Here is a 20,327-nt window from a genome sequence, read left to right as displayed (position 1 = left end):
GACAGATATGAGCATGACCCTCCCTGACTTATCGAACAAACCTGTGGCTTGCACCCAATCTTCAAAAACCTGCTTGTCAAGTTGTTCCTGGACTTCAGACCGGGTTACTCCAATTTCTACCACAGCTACTGAACAAGGAGGCAAGTCCAAAGGCTTGTTGTGGAATAAAAAGAGAAAGGCATTTCTCATACATATCACATGATTTTCTGGCATCTGATACCATGTTCTGGTGACACAAAGAAATTGGTGGTCCCTTCCCCTGAGGCAGTGGAGAAAAATACTTCATTCCAGAGTGCCGCCTTCAGGCAGGTTAGCTGTAACAGAGAGGTGACGAACTACACAGATTTCCTGATAAGCAGAAGACAGTGGCAAACTGAGAAACTGACTCCATGTCACTTACTTAGATGGGAAGAATAACTGAATATTAAGCTAGGATCAACCTACAATTGCAGCCAGCCTTTGATTCCATGTGGAATTACTTATTCCTTAATACTAAGCTGACCTTACAATTTAACAGCCAATTGTGATACCTTTGAGAAAGGATGACATGCTGTTAGACATTCCAGAACAATACGCATAAGTAGGGCTTTCTTACACAGCCAAGGGTTTAGGATAGCTCTATCTGACACTAATCATGAAGGAATTGAAACAGTAGTCATCAGAAAGTGGGGGACTTTAGTTTCTGTCCTTACTAGAACTCATGTACTGAGACCTCTACCCCGACACACACACAGCTATGAATCATATAAAATTGAGTCTCATTTCAAGATAAATATAGAATCCAGATAATAGCTCTTATATGCATCTATGAGAGACCCACCACCTCAATCCCTCATCAGACCAAATGCTTTTGGGTTTTTGTTTTACCTGCCATGGTTTGCCGTGATTGAAAATGGTGTCAAGTTCTAGACCCTAAATACCTCCTTTAACCTTTATCTGAAACTAAAATTACCTTCTCTTCAATCAAAGCTCCTCCGACACATGCATTTTTATTGCTGGAAAGAGAGGTGGTCAGATCTGAGGTGAAACATCTAAAAGAAGAATGAAAAGAAGATGCTAAGAACAGTCTTCTTAAATTGCCAGGTTTTATTCCCTGCTAGCTTACCTTTGGGCATTACTTAAATTAAGTCTCCTTTTCTGAACCTGGGCCACATTTCAAAATCCCTCTTCTATTATTTTAGCCTAGAGAGACCCTAACCCAGAGAAGAAGGAGTGATTATCGCCACTGCCTAACCTCTTCCCTCTAGTCTAAAATCTGTTGACTCTTCAAAAAGGTCAAAGCGGCACTGTTTGAATTTATGTATTCTTCCCAGGACAGGTGCAAATACAAGCTCATCAATTCTGTCCTTATCCCTATGGAGCTTAATATCCAACTGGATGTATGGTTGTGTGTTCTTATCCAATGCTTCAATCATCTTGCCTAGCAAAGAGCCCAGGAAATGAATCCTATTTCAACCATTTCCCTAGCACAAGGAATAGGCAAGAGACCCTGAGAACAGGGAGCTCTACCTTTAAGACATACATTTTTTCTTTAAAAGCTGGTGGGAAATCCAGCCATTTGTTAGGACTTCACAGATCTCAGACATAGAGAAAGTGATACTTTGGTTGCTTTGCTGAAGCCACTGGCAGCACAGGAATACACCAAGTGGAGCTGAACAAGCATGCCACAGGCAGTGAGCCAGGATGAGGATCTTCAGCACAGAGGAGGGCCACACAGTGCTCTCAATATGTACAGCACCATGGCGTGGAGCCAAGGAATATGGCGAAAAAGCATGGGTTTAGCAATCAAGGAAGCCAACAAATGCCAGGGGCCCCAGTATTCCTCATAGTTGATTGTTCTGGGACCTCTGCCCAAGCTATGAAGAAGAGCACCTTTTTCAAATGACCAGAGATGGGCAAAAATATTGTCTGCTAAAATCGTTGAAATCTTCCAATTACTTCAGGATTAAGGCCAAAATGCCTTAATCCAGTATGCAAGTACCTCATAGCTTAACCAACCTATACCAAATTTTCTACACTCCTGGGTTTTTTGCATGCATTTACTCAATACTCTGAGAATGATGTTCTACTCATATACTTTGAAAATACTCTATTTTTTTTTATTACCCCATGACTTTTCCTGTTGAAAGCCACAGTAACCTTCACTGATCTGAAAGATTGCAATACCTAATGCCAACATCAAAATTTGTTTGTCAGATAGGAGGTGCTTGATAAAATTAATTGACTGAACCTATAAATGCTGTTGTTCCTTCTTGTCTGAGGCCTGAATGATCACATTCTTACATACTTTTTTATTCTTTTGGCCAGCGTCTCTGTGACAAGTTGGCACCCCACAGCACCAGGACATCTATTCAAATGGTTGTGTTCATTCTTGGACCTGAGAGATAGGTAGGGAAAGAACAATGGCTATCCTGTGTGATGGTTCATTTTGTGTGCCTGCTTGACTAGGCCATGGAAAACCCAAATATCTGAACTAACATTATTTCTAGATGTCTGTGAGGACATTTGAACAGATTACTGGATGAGTTGGTGAACAAAATAAAGACCAGGCTCACATCTTCTCTCCCGGATCTCTAGTTTTCAAGTCTGCAAAATATACCATCAGTTTTTCTAGGTCTTCTACTTATAGACAGCAGATAATAGGACTTCCCAGTCTGTTTAGCCATGTGAGCTAATTTTTGATAGTAGATAATATTTTATACACTATTGATTTTATACAAATTATATTCACATCCTATTGGAGATACGTGTGTGTAGGTGTTTTTATTCTACTGATTTTGTTTTTCTGGAAAACGTTAATATTCTCTGTCATGCTGGCATCTGCAACAGAGAATGTGCCTGATCAGTATTCATACATAAAACTAATATGGGGGCCGGAGCTGTGGCAAAGTGGGTTAATGACCAGGCCTGAAGTACTGGCATCCCATATGGGCGCCAGTTTGAGACCCGGCTGCTCCACTTCCTGTCCAGCTCTCTGCTATGGCCCAGGAAAGCAGTAGAAGATGGCCCAAGTCCTTGGGCCCCTGCACCCACGTGGGAGACCCAGAAGAAGCTCCTGGCTTCAGATCAGCGCAGCTCAGCTCTGGCTGCTGCGGTCATTTGGGGAGTGAACCATCGGATGGAAGATGTCTCTCTCTCTCTCTGCTTCTCCTCTCTGTGTAACTCTGACTTTCAAATAAATAAATAAATCTTTAAAAAAAAACTAATATGAGTCCATGGTGTCTAACTATATGTAAGCTACTAATATGGTATATAATAGAATATTAAAATATATTTAAAATTAAGTATAAGGTTTAATGCAAATTTAAATGTATACATTTATGTATTTATGCAGACATGAGTTTTCAAAAATTCATGGAAAATGCACATTATGAAGAAACTAAACATGGATGTCATTTTTTGCACCAAAATGAACTGTAATTCCATTTCCCCATAAACTTTTTGATACACTCATATTGCTACAAAAATATCCAAATAAGGAAGTGATGAAAGTATTATTGAGTCATTTTCAGAAGAATATCACGCAATGAGAAGAGTCCCCTCACCAATCAAATTCTAGGCTTTTTAACAGATTCTAAGGCTACATAAATAAAGAACAATAAATATAGAATTAAGGTTTAGATGAGTAGCAATTAAACAAATTAAAATCTTGACACAAAGTCTGTTATATTGAGAATATTTCTTAGAATTAAGTCGACCTGTCTTCATTTCTGTCTCCTATCTGCATTTGCTCTGATTAAAGTTTTTCTGAATTTTGTGAGTTTCAATAACTTCGGCTATACTTAAAACTAAGTGTCCTGATCAACTGTGAAATTAAATAATCTAGGGACTCTACCGCATCTAATGGGCATTTAATACATTTTAAACACTTGCATGATAATACAATTAAGACATATCTGAAGATGATATTCTTAATAAAAATTTAAATAATAAAAATAAACTATCAATTGAAGTTAACCAGCAGAGGCAGAAAATTACAATATATCTCTTAGAGAGACAGTTTTTGTCCCAAACTTGATGCCAAATAGTTGATTTCTAAACACAGTTAAAAGATTTATTCTGTTTTTAAACAAAGCCTATAACTTCTTTCCTCTTAGTTGTATTCTTGGGGGACTATACTAATCAATATTTATAAGTAAATTCATTCCTTCTGTTTTAACTTTACCAAAATATTGTATATCATAACAAAAATATTTTATTTTCTACTTTTACATCATTAAAAAAGACTTAGTGTGAGACTTTCATTAAGAAATCCGATCGGTATCTCTAATGCTTGGGATGTCTTATTTTGTTCATTAACAGTCAGCTCCTTCAAAGACTGAACCTTCCTCCCCTCCTTTAAAGTAATTTGCATCACTTATAACTCCTCTTCTGTCTCCCTGGCCTTTTTTTTTCCTGTGGATATCCGTTTTTTAAAAAGTGAGCAATAAATGAAACATCTTCTCAAGAACAGGCTGGAAATGTATCACAGATAATTATCTTTCTCTTGGAGAGATGAATTCCAATACTTCTTCTAGGTCACATGTAAATATGACATTTGAGATTTTTATAAATAGAAACAGTAATTCTGAAACAATGCAAAAATAAGGCATAATAAGAAGAAACTGGCAGTGAGAAACCAAAAGGGAATTATTATTGTGATTATTTAGTAAACTGAATTTAGACTTGGAGTGACACTCAAGAAACATCCATTATCATATTTTCCATTAGCTTCATGCCATCCTAAGCAACATCACACTGCTATTCTGTTGCTAATTTTAACTTGAGTAATATAAATTATTTCTTATGTTCAATTTACTTATTTGATATGACAATTTAAAAGAAAAATATATCTCTGGACCTGGCATAAAAAATGACATACAATATGCCTATTACTGGCAAAAGCAAGGGTCTCCTTCATGCCTCCCTGTCACCTCCAAGGTAGTTTAAAGTTATTGTTTTCCCAGATTTGGCATTTTGCTTCTAGATTAAAGCAGTGCTGTTTAAAATATTCTTTAAAAACAAAACTCTGTTCAAGTGAATCCACACAGATTTTGAAATTCAGAGCAAATTAGGATTGCTGTTAAGAAAACCAAAAAACTGCTGACATTACATTACAAAATATGTAAAATACCAGCTATAATTAATGTGATAATCTTTGTGTAGGTAATTTCAGTACTTTGGTGAATTTTTTTTAATTTAGAGTGAAATTAAATGAAGAAATGTCTGCTTTTAAAATAGGTAATGTATTAAAAACAATTAATGCAATTAAATGCTTGTTGAGTGATTTTGGTAATGATTATATATATTAGAAACATATATTTGGATAAAGTATTGCACCATTTTAATATATGAAGTGCAGAATAGATCAACAATCCTGAATTTAATCATACTTCTCGGTAAACAAACAGTGCTTTATGAAATGGAAAATCTTTCAGGATCAAACATATTTATCCTGTGATTTTATATGTATTTCCATAATAATGTTGGTATTTTATTTAAAATCTAAATTTTTAACTGTTATATAAAAATAATTTTTTCAAATAAACAGTTAGATTCTGCTTTAAAATACCAGGCTTCCAGTAAATTTTATTTAGGAAAGAAGCACAATAGTGCTTCTGCATATAATAAAGACAAATAATAATTTGTCTTCTTTATATATGCAAAACCAATTACAGAAGTGGTATATTCCTTTAACATCTGCTCAAAACCAAAATTATTTGTTTAGGAAAAATTTTCCAAAATTATAGCAGTTCACATAATAAGACACATCCAATTATAGTGAGTTTTATAGACATTGTAAAATTGCTGTTTGAGAAAATTTTGTTGAACTTCAGGTCTTCTAAAAGTCCCAGGACCTTAATTTGTACCTCATATTTTATAACATTAAAGTCTCAAGGGTTAAAAAGCCATTTAAATGTGTTCAATAAGAAAATATGCACCATAGAGTCCATGAAACAAAAGTGCATAAGAGCAAGCATTCAATGAAAATAAGTCTTATAATTGAAAGTCAGCATATAAATATATGAAAAAGAATTCTAAATTAATTTATTGAAATCATTTAATTAAAGGAGAGTTATTTTCAACATTCAGTATGTAATATAAATGAACATTAAATTTTGGGCTTATTGAAGAAAATTGTCATTTAAATTAATAATACCAATTATGTTCAGAGCTGATTCGGGGAAAATTAGCAAGAATAGATAAATCCCAAAAACAGGTCTCATACTTAGCCAATATTTCGCTACTGGAATATTGATACCTATTTTGCAGGGGCACACAGTGTCCAAGAGTCAGAGTAGACTTTGTTCACAGATCAAGGTTAGATTCTGAGACTGTTAGACTGTTGTTCTGTGAGCTCACACTCCACTGTAACACGTTTGTGACTGTCAACAACAAAAGTAGGGTCTACTACCAAGTCTCCAGAGAGAACACCGAATGACATGCTGATCAACCAAAGACAGGGTTTTACCTATAGCTGTATGGAGTACACTGTCATAACTAAGGTTTAGTAGTGTGTTAAAACGAATGCAAAAAAAAATGAGATGATTTCTTTTATGACAAAATTGATTCAATTGGAAACCATTATACTTAGTGAAATAAGCCAGTCCCAAAAAGACAGATATCATATGTTTTCCCTGATCTTGGGTAATAGAGTACCTAAAATGGAATACATTAGAGTGAAATTGACATTTTGAGATTTGATGATTGTTTAGAGCCCTTGTCTCCTCTGTTGAGGACCAATGTTTTTGTCTTTATACTTTTTCTTGAACTCTTTATTTAGTGTAGGGTTAATCTTATGAGTATAAAGTATACTGAAAATAGATCTATGTAAAAATTAAGTGTGGGAATAGGAGAAGGAAGGAAGACGGTTTGGAGCATGGGCTGGACGGAGAGTAGGAGTGAGAAGTATCACTATATTCCTAAATCTGTACATATGAAATACATGAAACTTGTATACCTTAAATAAAATGAACAAAAAAGAAAACTGAGGATTGAAACTTTAACGTGTAGGGATCTCTTTACTGGTGGTTTAAGGGAAATCTTTCAATGGAGGGTTGAATTGGGGTTGAAAAAGATCTTAATATAGCAGTTCAAAATTGCAAGAGATGTAGGCAAGGAATGAATCTTGGTGAGTAGGTAGCTGTTTGATAAGCAAGGGGTGTTGACCAGTTGAACGACCCATTGTCCTGAGAAGAGATTGGTTGAGAATTTTATTGGCTGGATAAATGGATTTTTCTGAAGTACCAGAAGAAACAATAAAGTAATGCATTGCTTTACAGCATTATTTTCCAGGGTCAAAATTCCTTGGAACAAATTTCAAAATGTTGTAATATAGGCTCAGTTTTGAGAGTTAAACTCTAAGACCCTAGGGATATCAGTTCTCAGTATTTGGAAATGATAACAGTCATCTCCTGCTATACACACCAGAAATTGAACAATAACAGATAAAAGATTCTAAAATGTAAATGCAAAAATAATCATATTTTCTTAGGCTACATCAATATAGTAAAAGCATGACAGTTGCTTGGTAAGCACATTCACACACAATCCCAGAAGCATTCCACACATTGGGAAAAGTATAATGTGAACCAAACTACTTGAATAATCTCTGTCAAATATATACCTCAATTATTTTTCCTTTATAAAGTTTTGAAGAGAGGCATTTTAATAATGAACAATGACATGTATATTGAATATTACATTCAGGTCCTCACTTTGGTAAGTTGTATATTAGAAAAAATTGAAATACATACATATGAATTTTAAGATATTTCCAAGTATTCAAATGTGTTCAAATGGAAGATCTGAGCATTAGTATGGTTGAAAGGCCACACAGGGTCTGCATCAAAAAATCAGTTGGGTGTTAAATAAGAAGTCATGGAGTTACTGTATTTTTAGAATCCATTGTCTGTGCCTAAGCAATACAGATTCATGAAATAAAATAGCATTTGGCCTCTTAACAACGTGTTTGAAATTATTTTGTTCACAGTGCTTGTTGTGTTTAAGAAACATGTTGGCTGTATGAACACTTCCTCTTCTTTTTCTCTTTCTTTTCCTCTTGACTTCCCTCTTTTCCCTCCTTCCCTTTATGTCTTAATTTCCTGTCTTTTTCTTCCTACATCTAGATAGCCACTGTATGAAGGCTGCTGAGAGTGATGGGAATATGAATAAGAACTAAGTATATAGACATATCACTGTCTATATACTTTAACAATGTATCTAGGCATTTTATATTTTACAAAATGGGTATGAAAGCAAATCCTGTAAAGAACAGTTATGGCTTTTCAGGTACGTTTTTTATGACATTTTCCCAATGGGATCACACTCATTTATTTATTGTCAAGTAATACAAATAGTTTATTTTATGAGTTTTCATATTTTATAAGATTGAAACTTCTTCATGGCTAACTGCTGATTTATGTATATATTTCTTGTTATTACAGGTTCCTTTTGATAAGTACTATCTTTTAAATCATAAAGAAAAATCCTCACAAAAATATTCAGAAATCAGGCCAGTCTGATTTGTATCTTATGTGTACCTTCCATCTCTTGAATAAGATTGTACCAGTTATTTCAACTTTTCACATTTGGAATTTATTTTACTCATGAATATTGATACAATTTTAACAAAATGGAAATATATAGAAAAGTAAAATTGAAAATGTCTAACAGGCTTGAGGCCATTTATCTTAGTTGTGGCTTCATAATATCCACAATTCAAAGAAGCATCTTGACCATTAGACTATTTCTCTTGCTAATTCTCACATTATGGCTTACTACTAGGTTAAAACTATTTCCAAACTAGAAATTAGTTGTTGACACCTAAAATAGTGTTTGGCAGTCACTGGAGACAATGCTTTTATAGTAGAATTCTTTCAGAACATTCATGGAAATTGCACATTATCATAAAACTACACACAAATTCAAAAAATTTCTTTGCATTCAAACAAACTTCTCAGGGCTGGCGCTGTTGGGTAGTGAGTAAAGCCACCGTCCACAGTGCCAGCATCCTATATAGGATACAGTTCAAGTACCAGCTGCTCCACTTCCGATCCAGCTCCCTGCTAATGCACTTGGGGAAGCCACTGAAGACGGCCCAGGTGCTTGGGTCCCTGCACCCACGTGTGAGACCCTAAAGAAGCTCCCAGATCCAGCCGTTTCAGCCACCTGTGGAGTGAACCAGCAGATGGAAGATTTTTTTTTCTCTCTCTCCCTCTCCCTCATCCTCTCCCCCTCTCTCTCTCTGTAACTCTACCTTTCATATAAATAAATACTTCTAACTATATATATACATATATGCATATATATAAATATATGTTTATATTTAAATATATATATATATATAAATACATATAAACTTCTCTCAGAGCAAGCATTTAGGCTAGCAGTTAAGATGCTGCTTAGGTCTCCTAAATCACATTATCAGAGTGCCTGGGTTTGAGTTACAACTCCACATCTGATTCAAGCTTCCTGCTAATGTGCACTCTGTGAGCAGTAGGTGATGGTCAAGTTGTTGTGTCCCTGCCATCTGAATTCTGACTTCTTGACTTTGGCTTAGTTCACTCACTGTTTCACTCTTCAAATACCTGCAATAGCCAGGGCTAGGCTAGAAATCGGGAGGCAGGAACTCCATCCAGGTCTCTCGCGTGGATGACAGGAACTCAAGAACTTGGACCACCATTTGCTGCCTCCCAGGCATACTAGCAAGAAGGTAGATCAAAAGCAGAGGCAGATCTTGAACTCAGGCACGCTGATAAAGGATATGGGTAATCCAGGCTTCAGCAGCTTAAGCTGCTGTTTTATAACATCTGCCTTCTCCCATCTCCCTGCACGCAACACACACAAACATTTTGCAGTTCAGTGCATATTAAATTCTAACACTGTGATCAGTTAGTGCTGTTCTCTGAAAACATTGGAATTTTAATGATGACATTATTGTCCTCTCATCTCTTATAATAATTCATAAAGTAATATTACTTCTAGATCATTTTTCTTGCAGATATGAATACATTAAAGGCACATATCAAGTTTCTTCAAGTAAATATCAACATTTTAGTGTTACTAGTATTTGCTCACATCTTCTAATTGCTGCTACTTGAACAAGGCAAGTGTTTCAACATAAGGTAATGCCTTGAAAATAAATGTAGATTCCTTATATAGGGACATTGCTACAGCCCAGCATTAGATACACCAAGTGATATGGGATCATGAAATTATTTAGAAGATTAGTTTTGAAGTAAAATTACCAAGCACATTGGAGCCTTATATGTGGACGGTATCATGTCAGCTTGGACAAATTTCATTCAACTTTATGTGAAAATAAAGTTAATGGTGTATTCCCTTCTTTTCGACTTCACAAATGTCAGGAAATAAAATGTCTCCAAAAATAAAGTGTCTCCATAAGAGACATTAAAAAAATACAAGCTATCATTATTTCTTAAAATGACCAAAATAATACTTAGAAAGAATGAAAAATCTCAAAATGTATCTACAAGGTATGCTCAAACTTCAAACACCTGTGATCTGCCTAGATAATCAAGGAAATTAATCAGGAGAAAAAAAATATCCCTAGAAGTTCAAGCAAATCACTCCCAAATAAACTGTACTTACCAGTATAGAATGAAGCACTGGTAAAGGCTTATGTTTCTGTTTGTTTGTAATGAAGCTTACAGAAAGATAGTACTGTATCATTGAAAAAAAGAGGGATAACTACTGTTGAAATTTTCATTTCACATTCTTAAATTTCACGCTATTCAGCTGTTTAAAAAATAAAACTAGAATCACATTTTTATCTACAAGGTGATAAAATTAATATAATTTGAGAATTCTGAAACATTTCAGCAGCTTAATATAAGTACTGTGGTTTTCCTTCTCACACTATTCACATCTTTTGTTGTTCATGGTTTCAGTTACCCACTGTTACCCAGTGAAATATGCTCCAAAAATAACACATGGAAAATTCCAGAAATAAACAATTTATAAGGATTAAAAATGTGTGCTGTTTTGAGTGACCTGATGAAATCCACAACATCCTGCTTCATCCCATCTAGAATATAATTCATCGAGTCCCCATGCTTATAATATACTAGCCCGATAAGCACTTAGCACCATGTCGATTGTCAGCGTGCTTGTGATGGTATTCAGTGTTTGTGTTCAAGTAACCTTTGTTTTACTGAATAATGAAACCAAGCACAAGAGCAGTGATGCTGCCACTTCAGCTAAGCCAAAGAGAAGTCATAAATGCTTCCTTTAAGGGAAAAGGAGAAAGTCTTCAATAAGGAAAAAAAAAATACCAGCACACTGAGGTTGCTAAGAACTATGAAACGTTATTATTGGTAATGTTCCATTAATTTTAAGCTCAGCATCATCAAAATTATGAGTGCATTGGGCGGAATATGGTATATAGTGGGCAGCACTGTCAATGTGGGCTTTGGAAAGTTTCTTCTGTGCATAAGGGGACAATACTACAATCAGCTTTGCAAACAGAAAAAAATGATAAAGGGATTTGAAAACCATTTTCAGAACAAAGAAAAATATAAAGTATCAAATCTGTAGACATTACTAAAACATAAATGACAAATATTTAACTATGCATGATGAAGTTTTAAAAGATTCAGCCTTTGGAAGGTAACATATCAAGGTGATCATGTCAACTTTTGCAGATTGCTATTAAGTTAATGCATATTTATTTCAGATTGAATTCATGCGTAGTAAACACAAAAACATGGTAAGATCAAAGTCTGAAATTCCATATATAAAAAGAAAGCATATTTTCATCTTTTTCTACCTTTAGAATAAATAATCAACCTTAAAATCACTGATGCTTTAAAACGGTTCCTCTTCCTGTCTAGCTTTTGGAAGCTCAATGAGATTTTTCTCTGATATTTACTGTGAGAGGTTTGGCATGCTCTTGGAGACAAAATTCACGAAAAAAAAAAAAAAAAAAAAAAAAAGCATAGGGGCCCGATATGACTGAGTCCCACTGGAGTTCCTAACTCTCAGACTTCACACTGAATTTCTAGGACTTCCTCCCTTATGGTTCAGGTTTCTGCTCCTGCATGTTGTGATTATCTGTCTGTATCTACCTTGCCACGTCTCCAGTTTCTCTGGCCATGCTTTGTCCTAGAACCTCAGTTCTTTTACAGATCTGAGAAAAGTTGGTCCTGCTTTTTCACTCATTAGGAAAAAGTGGTGCCTTCCAAGCCCCTTATATACAGAACTTGAAACCAGTGTCCCCATTTCTTTCAGCTCTTGCTCAGTCTCTGTCTATATAGAGTTAAATCTAGGACTTAATCCATGGACTTCAGCTCACTCCTTTGTAAAATAAAGCAGTTGGACTTAATATTACACTTAAATTTAATAAAAAAAATCTATGAAACAACAATTGCACATTTCTATTTTATCTTTTCTCTTTTAAATTCTCTTTTAAATTCTGCAATCATAAATGGCTTCTTATTTCTCTAATCATTTTGATGTTTTAACTATGTTCTATCATTTATGGGTTTAAGGAATGACTGGTTTATGTAATCATCTACCACATCCAAAATATAAATATTTTTAAAAGCATGGAGTCATTAATATATTACTGGCCACTTAATAGCGAGTGTGCAGATGAAAACAGATGGTCTCAGAGTATTAGATTTATTCTTGTTGTTAATTAGAGTTTGGTTAACAACATGTCGAGATGTAGGCATCATGAATGAACACATTTGAAGACCAAAAGAATTCACATCTGTAAGTGTGGAATTTTCAGCAAACTGAGTGTTCTCAGAAAGAACAGCTGTGCTTGGATTCCTTTCACATAGACAGAAAGTAACCCTTACCTGCATACGTGCAGGTGATGATTTGGACAAAGGCTACAGGGCATTGTACAGAGAAGGGTCTACTTTTATCAGAACCAGCAAGAGCAGGAAAACATGAGTTTATGATTGGCAGTTTTGTTTTTGTCTTTTTTCTTATGACTAGAGTAAGAATAATATATACCCACAATGAACAGTTTAACTAACATTTCTATCTGTGTTGTTTTAGTTATGTCAGATGTAGCAAGAAATATCAGTCTGTGGTGTTTTAGTTGTATCAGATGTAGCCATAAATACCAATATTCTTGTGATTTATATTAAACATTTTTTTTTGACAGACAGAGTGGACACTGAGAGAGAGAGACAGAGAGAAAGGTCTTCCTTTTGCCGTTGGTTCACCCTCCAATGGCCACTGCAGCCTGCACGCTGCGGCTGGTGCACCGCGCTGATCCGAAGCCAGCAGCTAGGTGCTTCTCCTGGTCTCCCATGGGGTGCAGGGCCCAAGCACTTGGGCCATCCTCCACTGCACTCCCGGGCCACAGCAGAGAGCTGGCCTGGAAGAGGGGCAACCGGGACAGAATCCGGTGTCCTGACCGGGACTAGAACCCGGTGTGCCGTCGCCGCAAGGTGGAGGATTAGCCTAGTGAGCCGCGGCGCCGGCCTATATTAAACATTTAATCAGTTAATACCAGGTAATTTGATTAATTAAATGAATACTGACAGTTCTTGCAGTCTGAGAGTGAGTGTGTATACTAAGCCCTAGTAATACAGTAACAAATGCAATGCAATCCTTGTCTAACTGTTGCTGTGAGAATTTTCTTTTTTGGGGGTGTCAGGCAGAGTTAGTGAGAGACAGAGACAGAGACAGAGACAGGGTTATAGACAGTGAGAGAGACAGAGATCCTTCCGTTGGTTCACTCCCCTAATGGCCGCTACGGCTGGCACTGTGCCAATCTGAGGCCAGGAGCCAGATGCTTCCTCCTGGTCTCCCATGTGGGTGCAGGGACCCAAGCACTTGGGCCATTCTCTGCTGCCCTGCCAGGCCACGGCACAGAGCTGGACTGGAAGAGGAGCAACCGGGACTAGAACCCCGGGGTGCCGGCACCGCAGGCAGAGGATTAGCCAAGTGAGCCATGCATGGCGACAGTCTTGCTGTGAGATTTGTGAGCAAATTTGTGAGTATTTTACTGGCTAGATCACTTTTCCTAGCTTACTGATCTGGACAACGTGAGCTGTGAGACCTACCTCCCCCCACCCAAATCTCCCTCTGCATCCACACCCCAACCCGGCCCAAGCCCTATGCTCACACACGCATTTCTTCCAGGAAGAGGCAGACTCAAGGAAGAGCTCCATCTGTTCTTACTTGTTCTCTGATTCTTACCATCCCCACACAATAATAAAGAGATGAGAAAAGAGATCTTTTGCATGGAAACTTAAAGCAAAGATGATCTATGCAATCTCCTGTCTTTAACATTTTTTGCACCTAATGGTAGGGTGTAGCTCTAAGCAGAAAGTAGCTCTATTCCCAGAACTCTACATCTTCATGAGATACAAACAAGCAGAGGCAAGCACAGGGACTGTAAGGAAAAATGCAATTCTATCTTTTATATTCTTATAGTTTATTGTGATTTTATTTCTGCTAGTAAACTTCAACCATTGTCATTTCTTTTGCTTGTTCCTGGTGCATATTACGTGTCAGTGGAGAAGGAGGAAGGAAAACAGAGCATGGGAGAAAGTGTAGGGAAAGAAGCAGTGGCAATTCAGAAGCGCCTGGAGGCCCCCTCCAGCTAAGACTAGTCCTTGTGGACCACAGTGTGCAGCGTTCTCTTGAAGCAACTTGAAAATTCATGTAGCCAGCTCAAGGAAAGATGCCAGCAAAGTGATGAAGATGATTCCCTTTCCGTTGTACTCTAGACAGCATATTATTCATGCTCTTGCCAGCACCAAAGGATAAATTAGACTGTCTGAATATTCTCGGCAAAACAGAAGCTATAATAGCAAACTGAGTTATACAACATTCTGAACAAAATGAAATAAGGCATGTAATAGGCCAAATCAACTCCAAAGTTAAGCATAAGAGAAGGTCCCGCACTCACTGCTGTGTGCTTGTGTGGTATAATCTGTTTTTTTATTCTGGAATAAAGCCAAAGTGGGAACAACCTTGAAGTTACCAATCTCCTGAATCACAGTGAGCTCCATCACACAAATGATTTAGACTGAATAATATGGTTTAAAGGAGGATTAAAATAAATTATGGCAGGAAACATGTGGTTGGCTGATAAATTCATCATGATCTCTGTCTTCTTAATTAATATTTGTTGAACAAAGAAATAATTATACTGTTGAGAAATCTTAAGTATCAATTAAATAATGTACAGCTATGGATCAGTAGTCATTTAGATAAATAAATAAGGTTCCCCTGCTGGAGTTTCAGTTTTCTTCATTCAAAAACAAAATATGTCTAATATGAAAACTGATCATCAGGACAGTCTCAATAACTCAGAATATTTGTCTACATTTTTGGTCATTACTTTAATTTCTAGCTGTTCCATTATCAAAAGAATTTGCTACACTTAATGTGTTTATGTGTTTATGAAAACAGTACTTTAAACACTCATTAAAACTAGATCCATTTTACATATGCATGGTGTTCAGTGTTTCATAATCATGTCAACTTCAAAGTAGTTAATATTCCCCCCCCAAAAAAAAATATAAAACCTTAAGAGAAAAGCTCTGTGTTGTGGACATCAACATCTGCTCATTTAAAATTGCTTTCATCACTAATGAGAGCACACTGTCAGGAAATAGGCGGTTTTGTGTAGCTGTTTCTGGTAGCAGGTTAGAAAGACAGAGGAAAAGCAGTAGTGAGTCCTCATGCTATTCTCAAGCAAGCTTTTTCTTGGAATAATAGAACAGCCCTGTAGAACTTCATGGAAATTCTGTTGAAAAGCAACTATCTGAGGTCTGTGTAAGGAAAGATAGGTGTGGAGCAACACACAGTGATCAGCCAGTAAAGTATTTCCTTATTCAGACACCTCATGACTTGATACTGGAAAGTGCTGAAAATTTGAATAATAAAACATAGTTAGAAGCACTTCCGTGAAGGGATCAGTAAACTCAGCAGTAAACAACAAGGGAAATGGTATCTTTGTGCATAAAACCCAGCTGCAGACATGAATGTTTAATTGGACAAGCACCTCAAAATCACCCGATCCCTAAAAATGAATGTGTCATTCCCTCCAAAAAAAGAATCTCTTCCTCTCACAAATTACCTCTCAATAGGCCAACTTCATTATCCACCTCCCTGCCTAGCCAAAAAATACAGAGTATACCATTTTACCCTCCCTCTCACCCTTATATCTGAACAAGCACCAAATCATAAAAATAAATAAATAAATCCCCAATGTTGTAGGCTCTGGCCACTTTCCTCCATGTGCAATATCTCTTCACAAACAAAGCCATAATTTCTCTTCTGGATTATTGCAATCATGGCCTCACTGCTTCTGCCTCCCTGCTCTAGTCCTCTTGTAGCCAGAGTGATTTTTTGAAAGGCAAATCTCATCCTGTCAATCACCTGCTGAAAACTATGCTCTTTAAACGGAAAAAAATATTCCTAATAGGTCCTCTCTAACATGTTCCCCTCTTCCCAGACTCATCTTCCACCACCCCCACACTCTTGTGCTTATACCCCGTGGACACTAGAAAGTTCTTAGGTCCCCGAACACGGTGAGCTCTGTTTCACTACTGACAATTGACATGAGGAGTTCAGTTGTATCTCTAGCCTGCATTTTAATGGTCTGTCATTTAAGATGTTCTTTTTTACATCCTGGCTGAACCTGGCAGAACTGAATGGAAAAACACTGATGCAGACATGGTGAGAAAATTCTTCCTTCTACTCGGCCAGTTGGCTGAAATTCTTCACATACTTTATATATGAACCAATGTCTATTTGGATTGGCTTCACTGTTGAGATTTTAAATTCAAAGTACAAAGGGTTTGTATCAAAAATAAAAGTGAGTTCTATCTTTGCTTTCTTCTCTCAGAGGACACCTACAAATGGCTCACTTTTTGAATACCAGTTCTTCTCAGTTTCTCCTTCCTATTCTTTACCAAAAGTTCATAAGCACAGAATTTAATATTGACCTGCTTCTACAGCCCCAATCAAGTTTCTTTGACCAGGTCTTACCCATGAACACGAAACTACTTTCTCTAGACTCAACTTTTCTTAATGCTTCCTATAGGCATTCATAGCAGTTAACAAGGGCTGAAGCTGTTGCTTCTGAGAGAACCATTTGAGAAAATACAATATGGTATTAAAATATATGCAAGACTGTAGAACAGAATACACATTAGGCATAAGATGAAAATTTCCATAGTGGAAATTATTGTTCAGGTAAAGAAAGAAAAAAAATGTTTTTCTAAGACTTTAGATCTACCCAAATATGTAGTACCCTGTCCTGTTTTATAAAGTAAAGTGTTTAAGCAGAGAAAATGGTCACTTGATCGTAGAATTTATGTAACAATTTACTCCCATATTATGAGGGATAAATTTTACTCATCTTTGAAATGTTTTCCTGCTTTAAGATTCTGTGACTCTGTAAACAATTTTATACTTGATTAAAAAAAAAACTTTATTTTGGTGTTCTGGAATTTCTTATTAAGCTTTTATATGTTTAAAAGAGACCAAAAAAACTTTCAAACTGTATTACTAGCTGCAGTAATTAAAGATTTTATTTAAAATTATGTAAACAATTAACTCAATTTTTTTTTTTTTTTGACAGGCAGAGTGGACAGTGAGAGAGAGAGAGACAGAGAGAAAGGTCTTCCTTTTCCGTTGGTTCACCCCACAATGGCTGCTATGGCTGGCGCACTGCTTCCTCCTGGTCAGGTGCTTCCTCCTGGTCCCCCATGCGGGTGGAGGGCCCAAGCACTTAGGCCATCCTCCACTGCACTCCTGGGGCACAGCAGAGAGCTGGACAGGAAGAGGAGCGACCGGGACAGAATCCGGCGCCCAGACCAGGACTAGAACCCGGGGTGCTGGTGCCGCAGGTGGAGGATTAGCCTGTTGAGCCACTGTGCCGGCTCTCGATTCTTTTTGATGATTCAAATACTACATTCTTCCTATCAGTTGAATAAAACCACATGAATAGATTTATTCTTTCTCCTCCTCTTACTCCTTTTTTTTTTTTTTTTGCGTTGGTATAAACAGAAGTAAAATAAATAACACATAAAATAAAATGTTTGTAGAGGTAATGTTTCGTATCAAATAGACTTCATGAACAAGAGTCAAAAGTATAAACTTAACTTCTGTGTAAAAGCACACCAAAATAAATTTTTTAAACTTAGGGATAAAGTGCCTATCTCACTACACATCTCTTTATACCACAGAAATGAAGTTTAGTAAATTTCAGTCAAATATTCTTACAGATGGTATTGTATTAAATTATCCTTACAGAATTTTAATAAGGATATAAAACAGTATTTGGGGAAATGAAATCAGTAAGTTATATAGATATCTGAAAGAAAAGGTGTGTTTTCCTGAATAGGACAATTTGAACAGATTGTTTTATCTGCCATGTCTAATTTATTCATAATATGTATTGGATCTTAATAATAGAGGATACTGATGACTAATTCCACACAAGTTAAAATAGAGTATTAAAAAACAGTTGTTAATTACGAATCACTTACTAGATATTTTACAAAATACAGTTGTGATCCTATTTATGTGCCAAATCAATTTACATCATCAGCATGAATAAAACTTTTTTTAGCAGCCAGCAGGTTAAGTCACTATCTGCAGTGTCAGCATTCCATATGGGCACCAGTTCAAGTCCTGACTGCTCTACTCCCAAATCAGCTTTTGCTAAGGCCTCAGACAGCAGCAGAGGAAGGCCTAAATGCTTAAGCCAAGTGGTAGACACAGATGAAGCTCATGGCTTTGGTCTGGCTCCTGGCTGGGGCTGGCCCAGCCCTGATTATTGTGGCCATCTAGGGAGTGAACCAACAGATAGAAGATTTTTCTTTGTCTCTCCCTCTTTCTGTGTAATTCTGACTTTCAAATAAATAAATCTTTTTTAAAAAATCAAATGGAAATTAAATTCTGACATATAAAAATTAGCTAAGAACTCCATGTCAACACATGAGATTGTGATAGATTGAATTTTCCTTGGTTTTCATAAAATAATTCCTCATTATTTCTTTCAAAAATAATCTTTTGAAAAGACATTCTGGCTGCCGGGGTTGTCACATATTGGTTAAAGCCTCCACTTGCAACACCTGCATCCCATTTGGGGACCAGGAGCCCTGACTGCTCCTCTTCAGATCCAGCTCCCTGCTAATGAGCCTGGAAAACCAGCAGAAGGTGGCCCAAGCGCTTGGGCCCCTAACATGCATGAGCAATACCGAAGGAGCTCCTGGTTCCTGGCTTCAGACCAGCCCAGCCTCGGGCACTGTGATCATCTGGGGAGTGAACCAGTGGATAGAAGATGTCTCTTTGTCTCTCCCTCTCTCTGTGTAACTCTGACTTAAAGTAAAAAAAAAAAAAAACACATATTACTAAATGCAAGGTTTCTATTTAAATGAAGTCTTCAACCTATAAATTAAGTTTATAATTGTTAGAAACTAGGGTTAACATGTGGGGTTTGTCATTTTTTTTTCCTTCTGAGAGTTAATCCCTGGATAATCTGTAGAAAACTGCTCCACAGCCAAATTCTTCAGAATCTCTTCATTTCAAGAAATGACCTTTATGAGGTCATCTATAGTGCGTATCTCTGATATATATATATTTATATATATAAATGTATAAAGCTGCATCCTCCAGCTTTATTTCTTCTAAATACAGAAATGCCACCTGCCCCCTCAAAATGTACTAATTAGAGTCAACTACTAAATGGTGTTCTTGAAAAACTAAAGCTTGTAGTAAATTTGCCTTCATTCATTCTCTAAACAAGTCCCAAGTTTTCTACCAGCAGAAATTTGTTCTGATCCTGTGGAAATGTTTATTTCAGGAATGTTTACTCTGCAATTTACTTGGTGACTATCAACTTTGTTTTCTCCTACTAAATAACTGTATTGAATATTTAACCCCAAAACTTTCTTGATTTTTCTCTTGATTTCATTTGTTGATTTTTTTTTCTAATTGAAAAAAATTTAGGGGTCTGGAGCTGTGGCATAGAGGGTCAAGTCACATATCATATGGGCACTGGTTCCAGTCCTGACTGCTCCAATTCTGTTCCAGCTGTCTGCTATGGCCTGGGAAAGCAGAAGATGGCTCAAGTGCTTGGGCCGCTGCTCTTGTGGGAGACCTGGAAGAAGCTCCTGGCTCCTGGTTTCGGATTGGCCCAGCTCCGGCCATTTCAGCCATTCGGGGAGTGAAGCAGTAGATGGAAGATCTCTCACTCTCTCTCTGCCTCTGTAACTAAGCCTTTCAAATAAATGAATAATTTTTTTAAAAAATTTAAACTCAATAATTAAATTTGACAGATTCATCATTCTGGTAATTTTCTATTTAATCATAGTAACAATTTTTGTCTTTGCTTTTAT

General features: G+C 36.6%; 1 long non-coding RNA gene across 1 annotated transcript in view; it reads left to right on the top strand.

Moving 5' to 3' along the window:
• Positions 1-3,157, top strand: part of LOC103349818 (uncharacterized) — a 44,931-nt gene extending 41,774 nt beyond the window's left edge. The window contains exon 6 of the long non-coding RNA XR_007922885.2: positions 1-3,157. This is a non-coding gene — a long non-coding RNA (uncharacterized lncRNA).
• Positions 3,158-20,327: the final 17,170 nt, after the last annotated feature.

The sequence above is a fragment of the Oryctolagus cuniculus genome, chromosome 5 (genome assembly GCF_964237555.1).
Source record: "Oryctolagus cuniculus chromosome 5, mOryCun1.1, whole genome shotgun sequence".
NCBI classification, from domain to species: domain Eukaryota; kingdom Metazoa; phylum Chordata; class Mammalia; order Lagomorpha; family Leporidae; genus Oryctolagus; species Oryctolagus cuniculus.
This window is presented reverse-complemented; position numbering and strand designations above follow the sequence as displayed.